This window comes from Diplotaxodon limnothrissa, linkage group LG6 (assembly GCF_057381915.1).
Source record: "Diplotaxodon limnothrissa isolate DT_005_m linkage group LG6, D_limnothrissa_male_GT1.1, whole genome shotgun sequence".
Classification (NCBI taxonomy): domain Eukaryota; kingdom Metazoa; phylum Chordata; class Actinopteri; order Cichliformes; family Cichlidae; genus Diplotaxodon; species Diplotaxodon limnothrissa.
In genome coordinates, this window is record NC_140601.1 from 40,631,083 (window position 1) to 40,646,509 (window position 15,427).

The 15,427-nt window shown below is 39.4% G+C and overlaps 1 pseudogene; it reads left to right on the top strand.

Moving 5' to 3' along the window:
* Positions 1–14,819, top strand: part of LOC146631229 (dynein axonemal heavy chain 6-like) — a 51,847-nt pseudogene extending 37,028 nt beyond the window's left edge.
* Positions 14,820–15,427: the final 608 nt, after the last annotated feature.

The window sequence follows — 15,427 nt, forward strand, 5'->3', positions numbered from 1 at the left end:
CTCTCACCAGCTAATTGACCAGTGGATAACGCAGTGCCAGAACCTGAACATCCCAATCAGTTCCACTTTTAGCCTGATTAACATTCTTGGTGATCAATATGTCATCCGCCAGTGGAATGCAGAAGGTTTGCCTCGTGACACTGTTTCTACAGAGAATGGCATCCTGGTGACTGAGGGCCACCGGTGGCCTCTTATGATCGACCCACAGGATCAGGTGAACTAGAAACAAGTTTCCAGCAGCATCCATGTAGTGCCGATAATTCCAACACTGATTACTTTATGAATGAAATGGGTTATTTTTTTTAACACTTTAACTTCTCAATTATCTGTATAATCCCAAGTCATTAATATTCATTTCACACATTTATTACACGAGAACCTTAATTTTAAAACTAATTTTGATTTTGAAAATAGTGGTATACAGCTGCATAACAAGGATAAATAAGTTTAAATTCGTTCTTACAAATTTTTTTAAAGAAGTCATCTTCATCACATTAGGGATTAAGGATATTTCTTTCATTCTCAGGCCAACCGATGGATCCGCTCCAAGGAGGCTAAACATGGTCTAAAGGTGATCAAGCTAACGGACTCTGGCTTCCTTCGTACCCTAGAGAATGCCATAAGCATGGGTGTCCCTGTACTGCTAGAGGAGGTAGGATTGCACCACTCATGTGACAGTAAAACAGACTTAATCATAAAAAAGACAATTTGTGGTCAAATGTTGTATTGTAATTGTGTATTTTTTAAGGTGGGCTAACACTGGGCGACATTAAATAAGTTGAAGACCTTTATTGGACAGATTGTTATTAAATAGTGTTTTTAATTTTGCGTTGTCCCAGGATATCATTATAAAAGAGTTAAGAAAAGCATGTGTACTGTGAATGGCTCTGTTTGGGTATTTTGTGGGTGTATAGTTAAAGGAGACCCTGGATCCAGCACTGGAGCCCGTCTTGTTGAAGCAGACGTTTGTGGCTGGCGGCCGAACAATGATCCGACTGGGAGACTCAGATATTGACTATGACAAAAATTTTAGGTTCTATATGACCACAAAGATGGCCAACCCACATTACCTGCCAGAGGTAAGGACAGCAGCACACCTACTCAAACCTACTTATACTATATGTGTACAAAAGAAGATACTGTAAAGAGACGCAGTCATATGTCAACCAGCAAAACCCTATAGCTGAACAGTCTAGGAGAATAATAATAATAATGGATTGCATTTATATAGCGCTTTCCTAGGCACCCAAAGCGCTTTACAATTCCACTATTCATTCACTCTCACATTCACACACTGGTGGAGGCAGCTGCAGTTGTAGCCACAGCTGCCCTGGGGCAGAATGTGGCTACAGTCTGCCCCAGGGCATTTAGTGTGAGAATGGGCTCACACTAAATGCAGTCATGTACTGTCTCATTAGTTCAAGCCAACAGTGCATGCATACATCACAGACATTATAAAAGAGAGACATGGACTCCAAAGAATCCTGAATTAAAACCACAAAGACGATCATTGAGACCAGCAAAGTAGTTCAAGGTTTCATTGTGATTTAATGAGTTTCTGTTTCCACCTTTTAAGGTTTGCATCAAAGTTACAATTATCAACTTCACTGTCACTAAATCTGGCTTAGAAGACCAACTTCTCAGGTAAATACATGCACACACCTGAAAAAACTATTGCATTTCAACTATGTAACAAGTAGAGATGGACCGATACCGATGGTCCGATACTGACCTAAATTACTGGATCGGATATCGGAGAGAAATAAAAAATGTAATCCGATCCGAAGTATCACAAAATCATCTCACAAACGCGCTACTTGGCGTAACCCAGCTCGGCGCATCGGAGCAGTATGTGTTACGTGATAGAGCAGCTGTTGTCTGCAGGAACTGTCGGCGGTCTGGTGGAGCATGTGGAGCCTCGCTACATGCTTCCAAACCGCGGCATGTTATCTCGGCGAAAACTATCCCAGAGAAGTAAAGCAAGTGCGTAAGTTCATCCCTGAATGTTTGCATAGTATTTCCACGTTAAGCTTAACAACTGATATATGGAGCCACAGCTGGACTGGCCATCGAAAGCGATTTGTCTCGTACTTAAGCTAGAATGGAAAAAAGACACAAAGCTAGAGTTATTCTGTTCTTGCTGCAAAGCTGATTCTTCTTCTCTCATTCCCCTTCCTGTTGCTACTTCAAACCTGAAACTGGTCAATGATCAGCTGGTCGGCTTTTCTGTCGCAAATCCTGCCTTTCTTGTTTGTTTATCGCCCACTTTGTGCCAGAGAGAGGAGACCAGTGGATAAACAACAGCAGCACGTTTAAGCTTAATTAGCTGTTGTTAGAATTTATTTAATATTACTTTCTAGTATCAGTTGATGTTTGCTGGAGCCACAGCTGTAAAAGCTGCTGGTCATGATGTCGGTTTGGATATGTGGTGAGAGGGAAACTTGTAGATGAAACCAGGAGATGTCCTTACTGAATGATCAGAGCTGAGCAGGTGATGGAGAAACAGGTTTACCTTTTAGGTGACATGAATGAGTTGAAGGGAAGTTATGAACTTATGCATTTGTTTTACAGGTGCATTAAATTAAAGTTGATTACGTCGATTAAGCATCAAGGTGGAGGGCGGGGGGTGGTTCTGGGAGATTTATGTTAGGAGTTGGCAACCCTATTAGTTAGGTTGTTTAATATTTCTGCTAAGGACTCTTTAAAATACCAGAATAGGAAGGATGGTGCAGGTTTAAATTTATTAGATTGATCAGTGTTGCTGAACTATAAAATATTTTGGGTGCAGTGTATTTTTTGCATACAAGTATAACAGAATAGTTTTAGTGTCTTGTTTTTTAAAACTTGAGTATGAACTTATATAAAATGCAGCAAGATATTTATTTAAAAAACAGTTTTGTTGATTAAAAAAAACGCTATATCGGATTCATATTGGTATCGGCAGATATCCAAATTTATGATATCGGAATCGGTATCGGACATAAAAAAGTGGTCTCGTTTATCTCTAGTAACAAGCATTTACAAAGCCATCTACATTTTAAAAAATGGATAGAAATACTGCACATAATTTTATGTATCCTAATTGTATGTATCCTTTCCCCCCTTTCTGATAATGACCTCTGGAATCTCTTGATTCAATCTTTTTTCAATCTGTTTTAAGTGATGTGGTGCGTCTTGAGAGTCCGCATCTTGAGGAACAGAGGAACGAGCTGATTGTGCGCATCAACGCTGACCACAGCCAGCTGAAAGATATTGAAGACCGCATTCTTAAGCTTCTCTTTACCTCTAAGGGGAATATACTTGACAACGAGGAGCTAGTTCAGACTCTCCAGGAGTCAAAGGTAGGGATTAGGCTATATGGATATGGAGTTGTGGTTGTTGAATTTAACATTCCCTGCAATGACCTTTTTTTAAACTTTCCTGTTTTTCTGATGCTCATCCTGTTTATTTCCATGATTTTTTGCATCCTCTTGTCTCCAGGTGACTTCAGAGGCCATAAAGCACCGTCTGGAAGAGGCAGAAGCAACTGAGCTGATGATAAACTCTGCGAGGGAGCGCTACAGGCCTGTGGCCACTCGAGGATCTGTTTTGTACTTTGTCGTTGCCAGTCTGTCGGAGATCGATCCTATGTACCAGTTCTCACTCAAGTACTTTAAACACGTGAGGGAAAAAAGAGCTGGGCTTTACTCTCAAATTTACAAAGCTACTTGTACAGGAATGTTTAATGAAAATGTGTAAGTACCCATTTAAAGAAATTATTTTCTTTTTTTCTCTGTTTTTTGTTTATTTCTTCCTTCATCTTCAGCTCTTTAATTCCACCATCGAGACATCAGAGCAGAGTACTGTGCTAGAAGAGCGCCTTCAGATTCTCCTGAATCAAATCTTGCTAAACTCCTACATTAATGTGTCACGTGGACTCTTCGAGCAACACAAGCTTATCTACAGCTTTATGTTGTGCGTAGAAATCATGAGGCAGCGTGGCGAGATCTCTGATGGGGAATGGTGGCGCTTCCTAAAAGGAGCTTCTTCACTGAAAAAGGTGAGGTGGGAAATCCAGCCATAGAAGTTCAGCTTGATAAAAGCAATAATGAATAAAATAATTAACTAAAGAAAAAGATTTCCTATGATTGTGCTCATGTTTTTTTATAACCTCCTAGGACCTGGCGTCCAAATATGTGGACATCACATTTTGGGTTATTTAGACCAAAATACTCAATTTTGCTCTACAAGGGCCTGATATCCACTTACGAGGACATTATACTGCTACTGTTCTATCGAAATTTTATATGAATATCCTCATACGTGGCTCTCATTTTTCTTAGAAACAAAAATTAGGTGAAAAAAAAATCTGGCAATTCTTTGTTTTGACATTTATCGGGTCCCAATCAGCCCAAATATCAAAGAGAAATAAAAAATGCATGCTGTGGAAGAGTTCGGGTCTTAGGAGGTTAAAGAAGTATATAGTGATGGTGTTAACCATGCCACTAGACTGGAGGCACTGATTGTTAGCAGTCACAGTCCTCATGCTAGTTCTGTTCTTCTTTCTCCTACACCTCTGTTTTAGGTCTCCCGTTTATTGCCTCTTAGCATTTACTGCTCAAAGGTTTGGAGTAACAGGGAAATGTATGTTTCTGACAAAAAGCAAGCTTTTTAAAAACCAAAATAAAATAATAGTAGTTTGATTGAATACGCTAAAAAGGAGTAATGATTAATCAAATCATTAAGTATAAGGGATTTTAATGAAATATTTACACAGGTGTATAGAAGCGAATTTTCAGACTCATCACCCAAATATCTGAAAGCTGTTAATCCGAGTAAACACTGAATGCATCTGACTAGTGGAGTGCCTGCAGGTGTAATCGTAGTTGGTGATTCAAACAAGAACTTTTTAGTGATCCCAAGTATTTCAGATTAAAGTGTCATTTTTACTTTTTAAAGCTGCTTGTCATAGAAACCATTTGTCATCATCCCCTCACTCTTTTATAATTCTAGTTAACTTTCTCTTTACTTACACCAGTCGATAACAATATGTCTACTAAATTTGTGGGCATAAACTTTTCTTTTTCTGCATCTTCCAGGAGTATCCAGAGCAACCAGATGTGCCATGGCTAAGTGATTTTTACTGGCAGACATGTTGTGAGCTGGAGGACACACTGCCTTGCTTCAAGGGCATCTCCAGAGAAATCACTAGAACCCATATCCATATTAAGCTAGGTACCCTATCCCCATTGTTATTGTTGTTGAGCTGATAAGGATCTGTATATGTCAGCATGTTACTTTTAAATATAAAACTAGAATGTTTGACCTACATACACTGTCATTTTTCATTTTTATAAAGAGATGTTCTAATCATTCTTATCATTTACTTACCAAACTATGTACAAATCCTATGTCTGATTCCATAGAATTCCTTTTCTCTTATAGGGCATTTTGAAGCATCTTTAAATCCAGAAAAATGGAAAGGCTATGTGTCAGAGTTTCCTTCTCTCGAGGAGTCCATAAAGGAGAAACGGGAGATGAAAGGCTACTGGAATGAGCGATTGGGATCTTTCCAGAAACTAGTTCTTATCAAGAGCTTCATGGAAGAGAAGGTGAGCCTGGATGAAGTCCGGGGAAAGATATTTACTGAGGGTTTTTTTTATTGTTTTCCAGGTGAAGAGGATCATTTTAAAAAAGTGTAACTTTTGTCAGTATTAAAGAAAGGATCTCAGTAAAAGAAATAAATGACATGGGTTTATAGCTCTCCGCGGAGCTTTCCCATCACCACCAAAGCTTGGTCAATTTTTCCCAGCTTTTCTGTGACTTATATCCTCTTTTTCCATCCAGGTGGTTTTTGCAGCAACTGAGTTTGTGATTGTCAACCTGGGGAAGGAGTTTGTGGAAAACCCTCCAGTTGACCTGGCTAATCTCTATAATGACATGTCCCCTACCACCCCATTGATCTTCATCCTCAGCACAGGTTCTGACCCAATGGGTGCCTTCCAGCGCTTTGCAAATGAGAGAGGGTGTCTTGACAGGTAAGGGAGAAAAAATGGTTAGAGGTCCCTCCAACATGGCTCGCAAAAATGTCTTTGTTTTGTTCACCAGGCTGTGACATCTGAGATATAGACATATATAGCTGGTTGGGTTTTTATTTTTATTTTTAATAGTCAGTAGCTTCTGTCTTCTGTAAGCCAAGTAGTGGGAGGTTTTTAGGATGATGCCATCAATTTGACTGCACCAAGCAATAATCTGCAACTTGCACTGGGACAGTTCAGCCATGTGGTTCTCTGCCAGAAAAGGGTGGATTGTCCTCTTCAGTTTGAGAATGAGTTGCTTCCTCAAATGAACAAGTTCAAGTTTAAGACTACAGATACAAGCAGTGGAAATGAGCTGTCTTATAAAGGGTGTCTAAGCTCAGTCTCAGACATAGGATGAGGAGTTTGGGAGGGGCTCAGAGTAGAGCCACTACTCATCCACATCCAGGAGGCCTTCTGGACACCTCTTACACGAAGGGCATGCCCAAAGGTCATGCTGGGTCATATCCAGAAGACATGTTCCCAAACCAGTATTTCACTTCGATATCTGCTTGGGGTATTGTATTGGGGTAGTGGCTGGGAAGAGGGAGGTCTGGGCACCTCTGTCTAAACTGTTGTCCCTGTGATCCTGGACTAGACAGGTTGTTGCAAATGAATGAATAAAGTTTATAAAGGCATCAAAATGGTGATTTTTCTGTGTTTTTCAGGGTCGAGGCTATCTCACTGGGGCAAGGCCAGGGACCTATAGCGGAGAAGATGATCCATTCAGCGCTGACGAGTGGCAACTGGGTCTTCTTGCAGAACTGCCATCTGGCAGTGTCTTGGATGTTAGCCATGGAGGAGCTCATTAAGACCTTCACTGAGTCTGGTACTATTTTTAAATTGAGCTCAAAAGTTTCTGTTTATTTCAGCCTTCTGTCCTAACATTTGTGACATATTTTTTATTAGTTAAGGCTTATGAGGGTTGTATGAAAAAATAGTATTAAATTAGAATAATTACAACATTTGCTTCAAACTGGGAAATCCCAGCGGTGGTAATTTTAGTGTTTATGGATGGGGATACCCAAGAAAGAGATGCTGGGCTGCAGTTTAGTTTCAGTTTAGTTACACTTTGTTTGTACTCAGTTGGAACCCATTTGACCTTCAAAAAAACTTACTTTAGTTCTTCATTGTGCAGACTCAACAATGCTTAAAGCATTCCTCAGAGGTTTTGGTCCACATTAACATGATAGTGTCACACAGTTGTTGCAGATTTGTTGATCGCATTATAGCCACTAGATAATGGGTACGCTGTGGTCATAAAGGGATGAACATTGTTAGCAGCAATGCTCAGGGACACATCTAAACAAGTTCCTTCATATTTCTAATGTCATTAGACATCATTTGTAATTTACACGTGCATTTCTAATCTCTGAGAAACAGAAATGAGTAAACTGTGATATTGTATGCTTTGGTTTTTCAAAGTGTTTGTATTATTGATAAAAAATACTGCAGGACCTTTTTAAGGCCTTTTCTTTTTTATGAATATGCAAATAATTTTCTCATCTGTTTCTCTGCAGACACATCAGTCCATGAGAACTTCCGTTTGTTTCTCAGTTCCATGCCGACCAAAGTATTTCCTGTTACAGTGCTCCAGAACTCCATTAAGGTAGTCACACAGAGACCCAAACACTGTAATACTATATAATAAAGCTATGGATGATTAAAAATACTGTTTTTAAAAAAGAACTTGTCTATACTGGTGGATTGAACATGAGTGAAACATAAAAATGACTTTGGTAATTACCAGTACTGTTTATTTAGGGTATCTGTGGCATAAACGTTAGTTAAGCACTGCCTTCATAAATATGGGTCGAAATCTTTGATGTCAATTAAACGTACATTAACTACCAGCACTTGATTTATCGTCATCATGAGCATGACCTGATCATTTGAAGAGTGAGTCACACGGTACACTGGTTACCTTGAAGAGTCGTTGGGATTGTATGTGCACTTGAAGACAGCCTGAACAACAAGGAGGAGATGCTAAACCAAAAGGTTGTCAGGATTGCTGGTAGTCTTCTCAGTAGGTCTCTGTGATGTCATTGCCAGGTGACTAACGAGCCTCCTAAAGGCCTGCGAGCCAACATGCGACGAGCCTTCACAGAGATCACCAGCAGTTTCTTTGAACGCCACATTTTGGGACGCCAGTGGAGGAAGATTGTCTTTGGAATCTGCTTTTTCCATGCAATCATCCAGGTTACATACACTCTTTCTCAGTATTTTACATGTAAAGTGCCTCATCATTATTACTTTGTTTTCTTGGATGTGTTTTACTTTGTGTGTGGTCGTACAGTACTTCTCTGCCTGTGTGTCTCGTGTTTAGGAGCGGAAGAAGTTTGGTCCCCTGGGCTGGAACATCCGCTACGAATTCAATGACAGTGACAGAGAATGTGCTCTGCTCAACCTCAACCTGTACTGCAAAGATGGCACCATCCCTTGGGATGCTCTGGTCTACATCACTGGTAGGAAGCAAATATCAACAGAAATGTTCTTGTATCTAAATTCAACAAGGTAATAAGTTAGGGACTGTTTGTGTAGCATCTTATTTCCCATATGTAATGCATGTCTTATTTGTATTTTGACATTTTATATTAATAGAAAGCCTTTTCACAAAACAAACATGATTGCATGTCCTTGAACCTAAACATGCAGCCGTTTCATAAAAATAAAAGTGTGGGAAGAATAATAGGACACTTTAAACCAGCGGTCAGCAACCTTAAACACCCAAACAACCATTTGGACCTGGTTTCTATGGAAAAGGAAACACTGGGAGCCGCAAATACTTTTTGACATCTAAAATGAAGATAACACCGTGTATATTGTTGTTTTTTTACCTTAATGCTTTGTATAAACAACTATAGTGTGTTGCTTATGAAATCCATGAAGTGCTATGGAGAAAATTACATTTTATTTATGTAATGAACACAATGTCAACCCTTAAAAAGTAATAACTAAAAAGAAAGTCAACCAGTTGAAGGTGTCTTTAAAATGAATTCAAAAGCTGAACTTAAATTATCCATGTAGCAAACAAAAACAATGAGCCGTCATCCTTGTATCGCCTTCTGGGCTTTCGGAGTGTAGCGGAGCCTTGACCAGAATTAAAAAAATAATTGGAAAAAAAGCACCATGCTCCTAAAAAATTTAAAATAAATATTTTCAAAATATCTGCATAATATTTATTGTACCTGGTTAATGTGCTTCGCGGGGCGTGGCCCGCAGTGACGCTGCAGGAGAGGCAGACGTACCTGAGTGGCATCCGCAATCACGCCTCACCGGCTTACTCTCTCTGCTGTTGTGTTGTTGTTTGTGTCGGGCTGTGAGCTGGAAAGCTACAGCCGGCTGTGTGTGAAAAGTGGTCAATAAAGAGATGCTGAAGAGCATGTTCATGTAAACATCGTCGGGTCTGCCGTGATGTGTTTACAATCGGACTTCTGCTCCTGAACCTCTGCGCACAGCGTCTGCTGTACGATCGGGGCTGTACGAAGTCACTTCATCTTTACGCAGGACTGTAAGCTGTCGTCTGTGAGGCGTGAGCGGTGTTTGTTTTTAACATAGTTCATGGTGGAGAACAGCTGCTCACATACGTATGTGGATCCGGTAGGTCACTCTCGTCAGAAGTAAATACAAATGAATCTGCCCAGCCATCATTAAATGTTGTATTTTCTTCAGATATTTTTCTTTTCTTACATTTCTCCATACTTGGCCTACCTGGGGCTGAAAGTCTCGGTAAATGCATGTCGTTTCGGCGGGTATACCGGCTTCCGCAAGTGTGACGCTAATAAAATCTAACTTTATTTTTATTATTCAAGATCACAATAATCTTCCAATTTAGAACTACAAGTTTTAAAAAAGAACTAACTCAAATAAAATACACTTCAGTTAAATACTTATAATTTATCTTTCCAAACCATGCAGAGCCGCAATGTAAGGCTCCGGCTCCGGAGCAGTTTCCCCTAAGTTTTCTGTTCTGTAATAGATTTCTCTTTTTAGTGTTTCATCTTTAAATTGAATGACCTGGATCCAACTTCTTTCAAAATTATCTGTATAAGAACGGGAATTACACATATCTATGTAAATATACTATATGCATATTTTTTAGTTTAAAGTTGTTGCTGTTTTTTCCATAACTTTTTTATTTTTCTGATTCTGAGTGAGATTTTGATCAACTGAAACTAGAAGAGGGTCTGGTCTTTAAAAGCAATATCTCCTGCATTCATAAACAAAGAAAGCCATGAAATATCTCAAATCCTACTGTGTTTTTTTTCTCTTCAGGTGAGATCACGTATGGAGGGAGAGTGACGGATGCCTGGGACCAACGGTGCCTAAGGACAATCCTCAAAGGCTTTTTTTCTCCAGAAACTCTGCAGCCTGGCTACACCTACTCCCCCTCAGGTATTGTTCTTTCTGCCCTCTTTTGTATGTATATGTGTGTGTGTGTACATGTATGTGTGTGTATGTGTACATGTGTATGTACGGGCATGTATGCACAGTGAACGCTATGCATATATCTCAATTAATGGTTTTCTCCCTGTAAGGTGTTTACTACGCTCCAGAGTCAGATGAACTCGAACAATATAAGAAGTATATTGAGAATCTTCCAATCATTGATGATCCTGAGGTCTTTGGTATGCATGAGAATGCCAACTTGGCTTTTCAGGTGAAGAACAATACTGTAACAATACCAGTACATTACAAGCAAATGTCTCTGTCTCTATTTTATACCAGACTGCCAGTTGTTCTCTTAAATATAAATGACTGTGCAATTTCTTATTTATACGTAGTTTTTCAAAATTTGTTAAATTTTTCACTTCACAGCAATTATAAGAAATGGCTTGTGGTCCTTTTAGTGATTTAAACTTATGTTTCTCATGCAGTTTATGAGCTTTGGGAGTGCTATGATAAAATATCAATACATGAGTGTGTGTGTGTGTGTGTGTGTGTGTGTGTGTGTGTGTGTGTGTGTGTGTGTGTTTGCCTCTGCAGCGTCAAGAAACTATAACTCTGATCAATACCATACTGGATGTTAATCCTCGTTCTTCAGCGCAACATGGAGCTAAGAGTAACGATGACATAGTCTGCGAGCTCGCCGAGCTGATTCTAGCCAAACTGCCCGGTACGCTGACCCCACATAGATTCACCTGCACATCGATCTCAGTTACTGCTGAGACTTTGCATTATTACACTCACTCTTTTTCCCCATGTTTTCATTGGTTTGTGTTGTCTTTTGTCTCTTTGTGAACTTGTCTTTCTTTTGGAGTGCAGAGCGACTGGACATGGATGAAGCAATTGGCACACTGTTTATCAAAGACACCAATGGGCACCTGAACTCCCTCACAACTGTTTTGGCCCAAGAAGCAGACCGATTCAACAACTTGCTTAAAGTTCTCAGGGTGACGTAAAAACCACACACATTTAATTGGTGGAGATCATCTCATGACCACTTCAGGAGTTGTTTTCTTTGGATTGTTGTTTATTTACTTGATCTTAGAGAAACATTCAAATAGAAAAAAACCTGAACAATCGAAAATATGCGTTCTGTTTAGTTTCAGAAATAACATTTTTCGGAATCTGTCATTACTGTGATGTGTTATTCTCACTTTCTTTTTCGTAGATGTCTCTTATCACTCTGCAAAAGGCAATAGCAGGTCTTGTTGTGATGTCAGAGGAAATGGACCGAATCTACACAAGCTTTCTGAACGACCAGGTCCCCACCCACTGGGCAAACTCTGCCTACCCTTCCCTCAAACCGCTGTCTTCTTGGGTCAGAGACTTGACTCTCAGAACGTCCTTTATCCAGGTTTGCATACAGATATTAACAAAAACACACACGTTTTCAAGTTCAGTCCAGAGGAATTATAGAAGTTTGTGTGAAATGTGTCTTTATAAAGCTAACATACATTGGATTAGAATAGAAGTCTTTTCTAGCTCAGGTCTGGGATATTCGCTGTGTTTTATTGGTTCGGGTGTGTGCATGTGTGCACGTGTGTGTGTCTGTGTGCATGCATATGTACGTTTGCATACATTTGATTTGTGTGTTATCTCATTAGTTTGGAAAAATGTAATAACACATGTACATTCTGAGTTCATCTTTCTGCCTCTCTGCACATCCTGGTTTAGTGTTTGGTCCATTTTCTCTGATTTAAGCTGCTCTTAAGTCTGCTCTGAACATGTATCGTACAGTCACTATAATTCACTTAAACAAGCACAAACAGGGTAAAGTCCTGTTAGTTTATACAGCAGTGGATAAACACTGAGTCACACTCCACATGCTGATTATCTTAGGAAACAAAATCCAATGTAAACTGATTCACTGGGTCACTTACAGCACAGGTGTTGAACTCCAGGCCTCGAGGGCCGGTGTCCTGCAGGTTTTAGATGTGTCCTTGATCCAACACAGCTGATTCAAATGGCTAAATTACCTCCTCAACATGTCTTGAAGTTCTCCAGATGCCTGCTAATGAACTAACTATTTGATTCAGGTGTGTTGACCCAGGGTGAGATCTAAAACCTGCAGGACACCGGCCCTCGAGGCCTGGAGTTCGACACCCCTGACTTACAGGATGCCTTTAATGCACTATATTGAATAAAAGAAGGAGATACTGCATAAACAAAGATATCGTTATTTAAAGATACTTATATTTTAATTGCATCTCTTCTTCTCTTTTCCTCTCTTGCAAGACTTGGATCACACGTGGTCAGCCCAAATCACTTTGGATCTCAGGGTTCTTCTTCCCTCAAGGCTTTCTTACTGGTAACACACTGAAACATGCTCTGTTTTTTAATAATGCCAACAGTAAAGCACAGTTTTAGAGCTGAGCTTGAGGATTACAATGATCACTCTGACTACTATTTCAAGTATACAGTGTAAAAATAAATGAATGAAGTTTAAAAGAGAGCTATTAATTAAATTTGTGTTTATTGGTAGATTTTGCTAAACAGCACAGTGACTTATTTCAATGCTCTTGTGTCTTTGATGGCCTGTAGGAGTGTTGCAGAATCATGCCCGGCGTTACAGTTTGCCTATTGACGAGCTTAATTTCCGCTTCAGCGTGGTGCCGGCGTACAGGGATGAGGAAGCAGTCTGTGAGGCTCTACGCACTCTTCCCATTGGTGCAAAACTGAACATGGATGAGGAGGTACTGTAAGAGGAGCAGTACTCTTAGTTATGCTTTCAGTAGTGCTTTAAAAAAAGGGCACAAATATTCTTTTCTCCAGCCCTTCAAATATTAGCAGTACTTTAAGATGCTATTTTTCTGGCTAATAGCAGGAGAGCTAATGTGGAAGAGCAGATCAACAATCTCAAGATGCAATCTAAAATATTACATCAGTTTGGTTTCTCTACAGTTAAAGTTTGTTGCTCCTTATATTTGTTCAACTTAACTTACTTAACTGCAGTTAATGTTTTTGTGTGCAATATTTTATTCAAAGTTCTTCTTACATTTTTACACAAAATCAGTTATGTTATCAATTGTGTTTGTGTTTGCATGATTTCAGTTAGAGTCCTTGGAAGCAAAACAAACCTAGCAGGCTGAAGATAAATCCTTTAATCATTAATATGACCACTAGCTTGTTTTGTTTTTGGGCAAGCATTTGAAATGGTCAATGTAAAATGTGAATTAGAAAGTTGTAGGAACCTGAGATCATGACCCATTTGATATATGTATTTAATTCTTGTATTAATTGATTAATGTTTTTGTGAAATTACTTTATCCTGAATCTCTAAATCTGATCTGGTGATCTCAAAGTTAGCACCACAGAGCAAATATATCCTAAATGATCAAATTAAATCCATTATTATCCATTATTTTTGATTGGACTACATACTGATTTCTTTAGTAAGGTTGTGTTATACTTGACTCCGGTGTGAATCTGGAGGGCAGTACAGCCTCCAGTATTGTTTTCTTTTTTAAAATACTGAGTTTATTTCCTGATGACATATCAGATTGATGCCCTCTTAAGCGTCATAAATAGTGAATATCAACCGCAGCAAACATCGTGTCAACTCTTCTTTAAATCTCTGTTCATGAAAATGAAATCCTTAAAGAATAAAAAGCTCTCAATACATCTGATAAAAGCAAAGCCACATGTTCTTTGTTTTATTTTCTGGCTTTGCAAGTCTTGTGTTTACTTCGTTTCAAGAGTTTGTCAGTAAAAAAGAAAAGTAAAATAAAAAGGTAATTCCTTTAATATGGTTACTTGTTAAAACAGTTACCAGAGCCGCAGGACGGTGTACTTGTTCACGGTATGTTCATGGATGCCTGTCGCTGGGACGATGTCGGCATGCTGATTGATGATGCGCTGCCTCGGGTTATGAACGCCATGCTGCCGGTGGTGCACTTTGAGCCACAGCAGAACTACGTCCCAGAGCCTGACCTCTACCACGCTCCTCTGTACAAGACCTCAGCCAGAGCTGGCACTCTGTCCACCACAGGTACACACCTGATGTATCCAAAGTCACTCACTCGAAACCTTTTTACATTTAAAGTCATGACACATTTTATACTATCATAAGGCCAAGAGCTAGTTTTTGGGCATCGCTGGGAGTTTTGGTGGGATACAGCGCACGTCCCTGTTACCAACATACAATGTCAAAAAAAGAAAGAAAAGGATGTTTGCTCAGATTGTTTCCTCACCCTTCATGTCTCTCTCCCTTCAGGTCACTCAACTAATTTTGTGGTGACATTAATGCTTCCCTCCAAGCAACCCAGCAACTACTGGATATCCAAAGCCTCCGCACTCCTGTGCCAGTTGAATGATTAAATATTTATTCAAGGACAAAGCAGAATTTTGAATGGCACCAAAACATTTGCACAAACTTGAATTAAGCTTGTGTAATAGCAACACAGAACGTAATTAAAATTTCACCCTAACTGATGTTTCTGCGTCCTTCATCTCATACATGTGTTTGACTACATTTATTTATATAACAAACTCTTTAGAAAGGAGACGTCCCAGTTTCACAGTGGAAGCACTACACTGCCTTACACTGCTTCATTTCATCTGCAAGTTAACAAGTCACAAGAAGCAGAGGTAGCAAAGGTAGATGAGTTTAAATACCTGGTGTCAGCCATCACCATCCAAGGCAGCACACGGTCAACAAGAGAGGCAAGGTGGAGTGGGTGGAGACAAGTGACAGAAGGATAACTGTAAAAGTGAAAGGAATTTTTTTTTAAGTTGATGGCTTCATGAAAACAAGAAAAGAAATGTTTAAGAAAAACTAAGAATTCTATTTTTTTTATTTATTTTTTTCTAATTTAGGCATTTATTAGACAAATAAGACTAATATACCCAAATTTGAAGCAGGAAACTGGACTTCTCAGAGATTAGTCAAATATAATCAACAATTCTCTGGTGTCCTGGATTGTTGA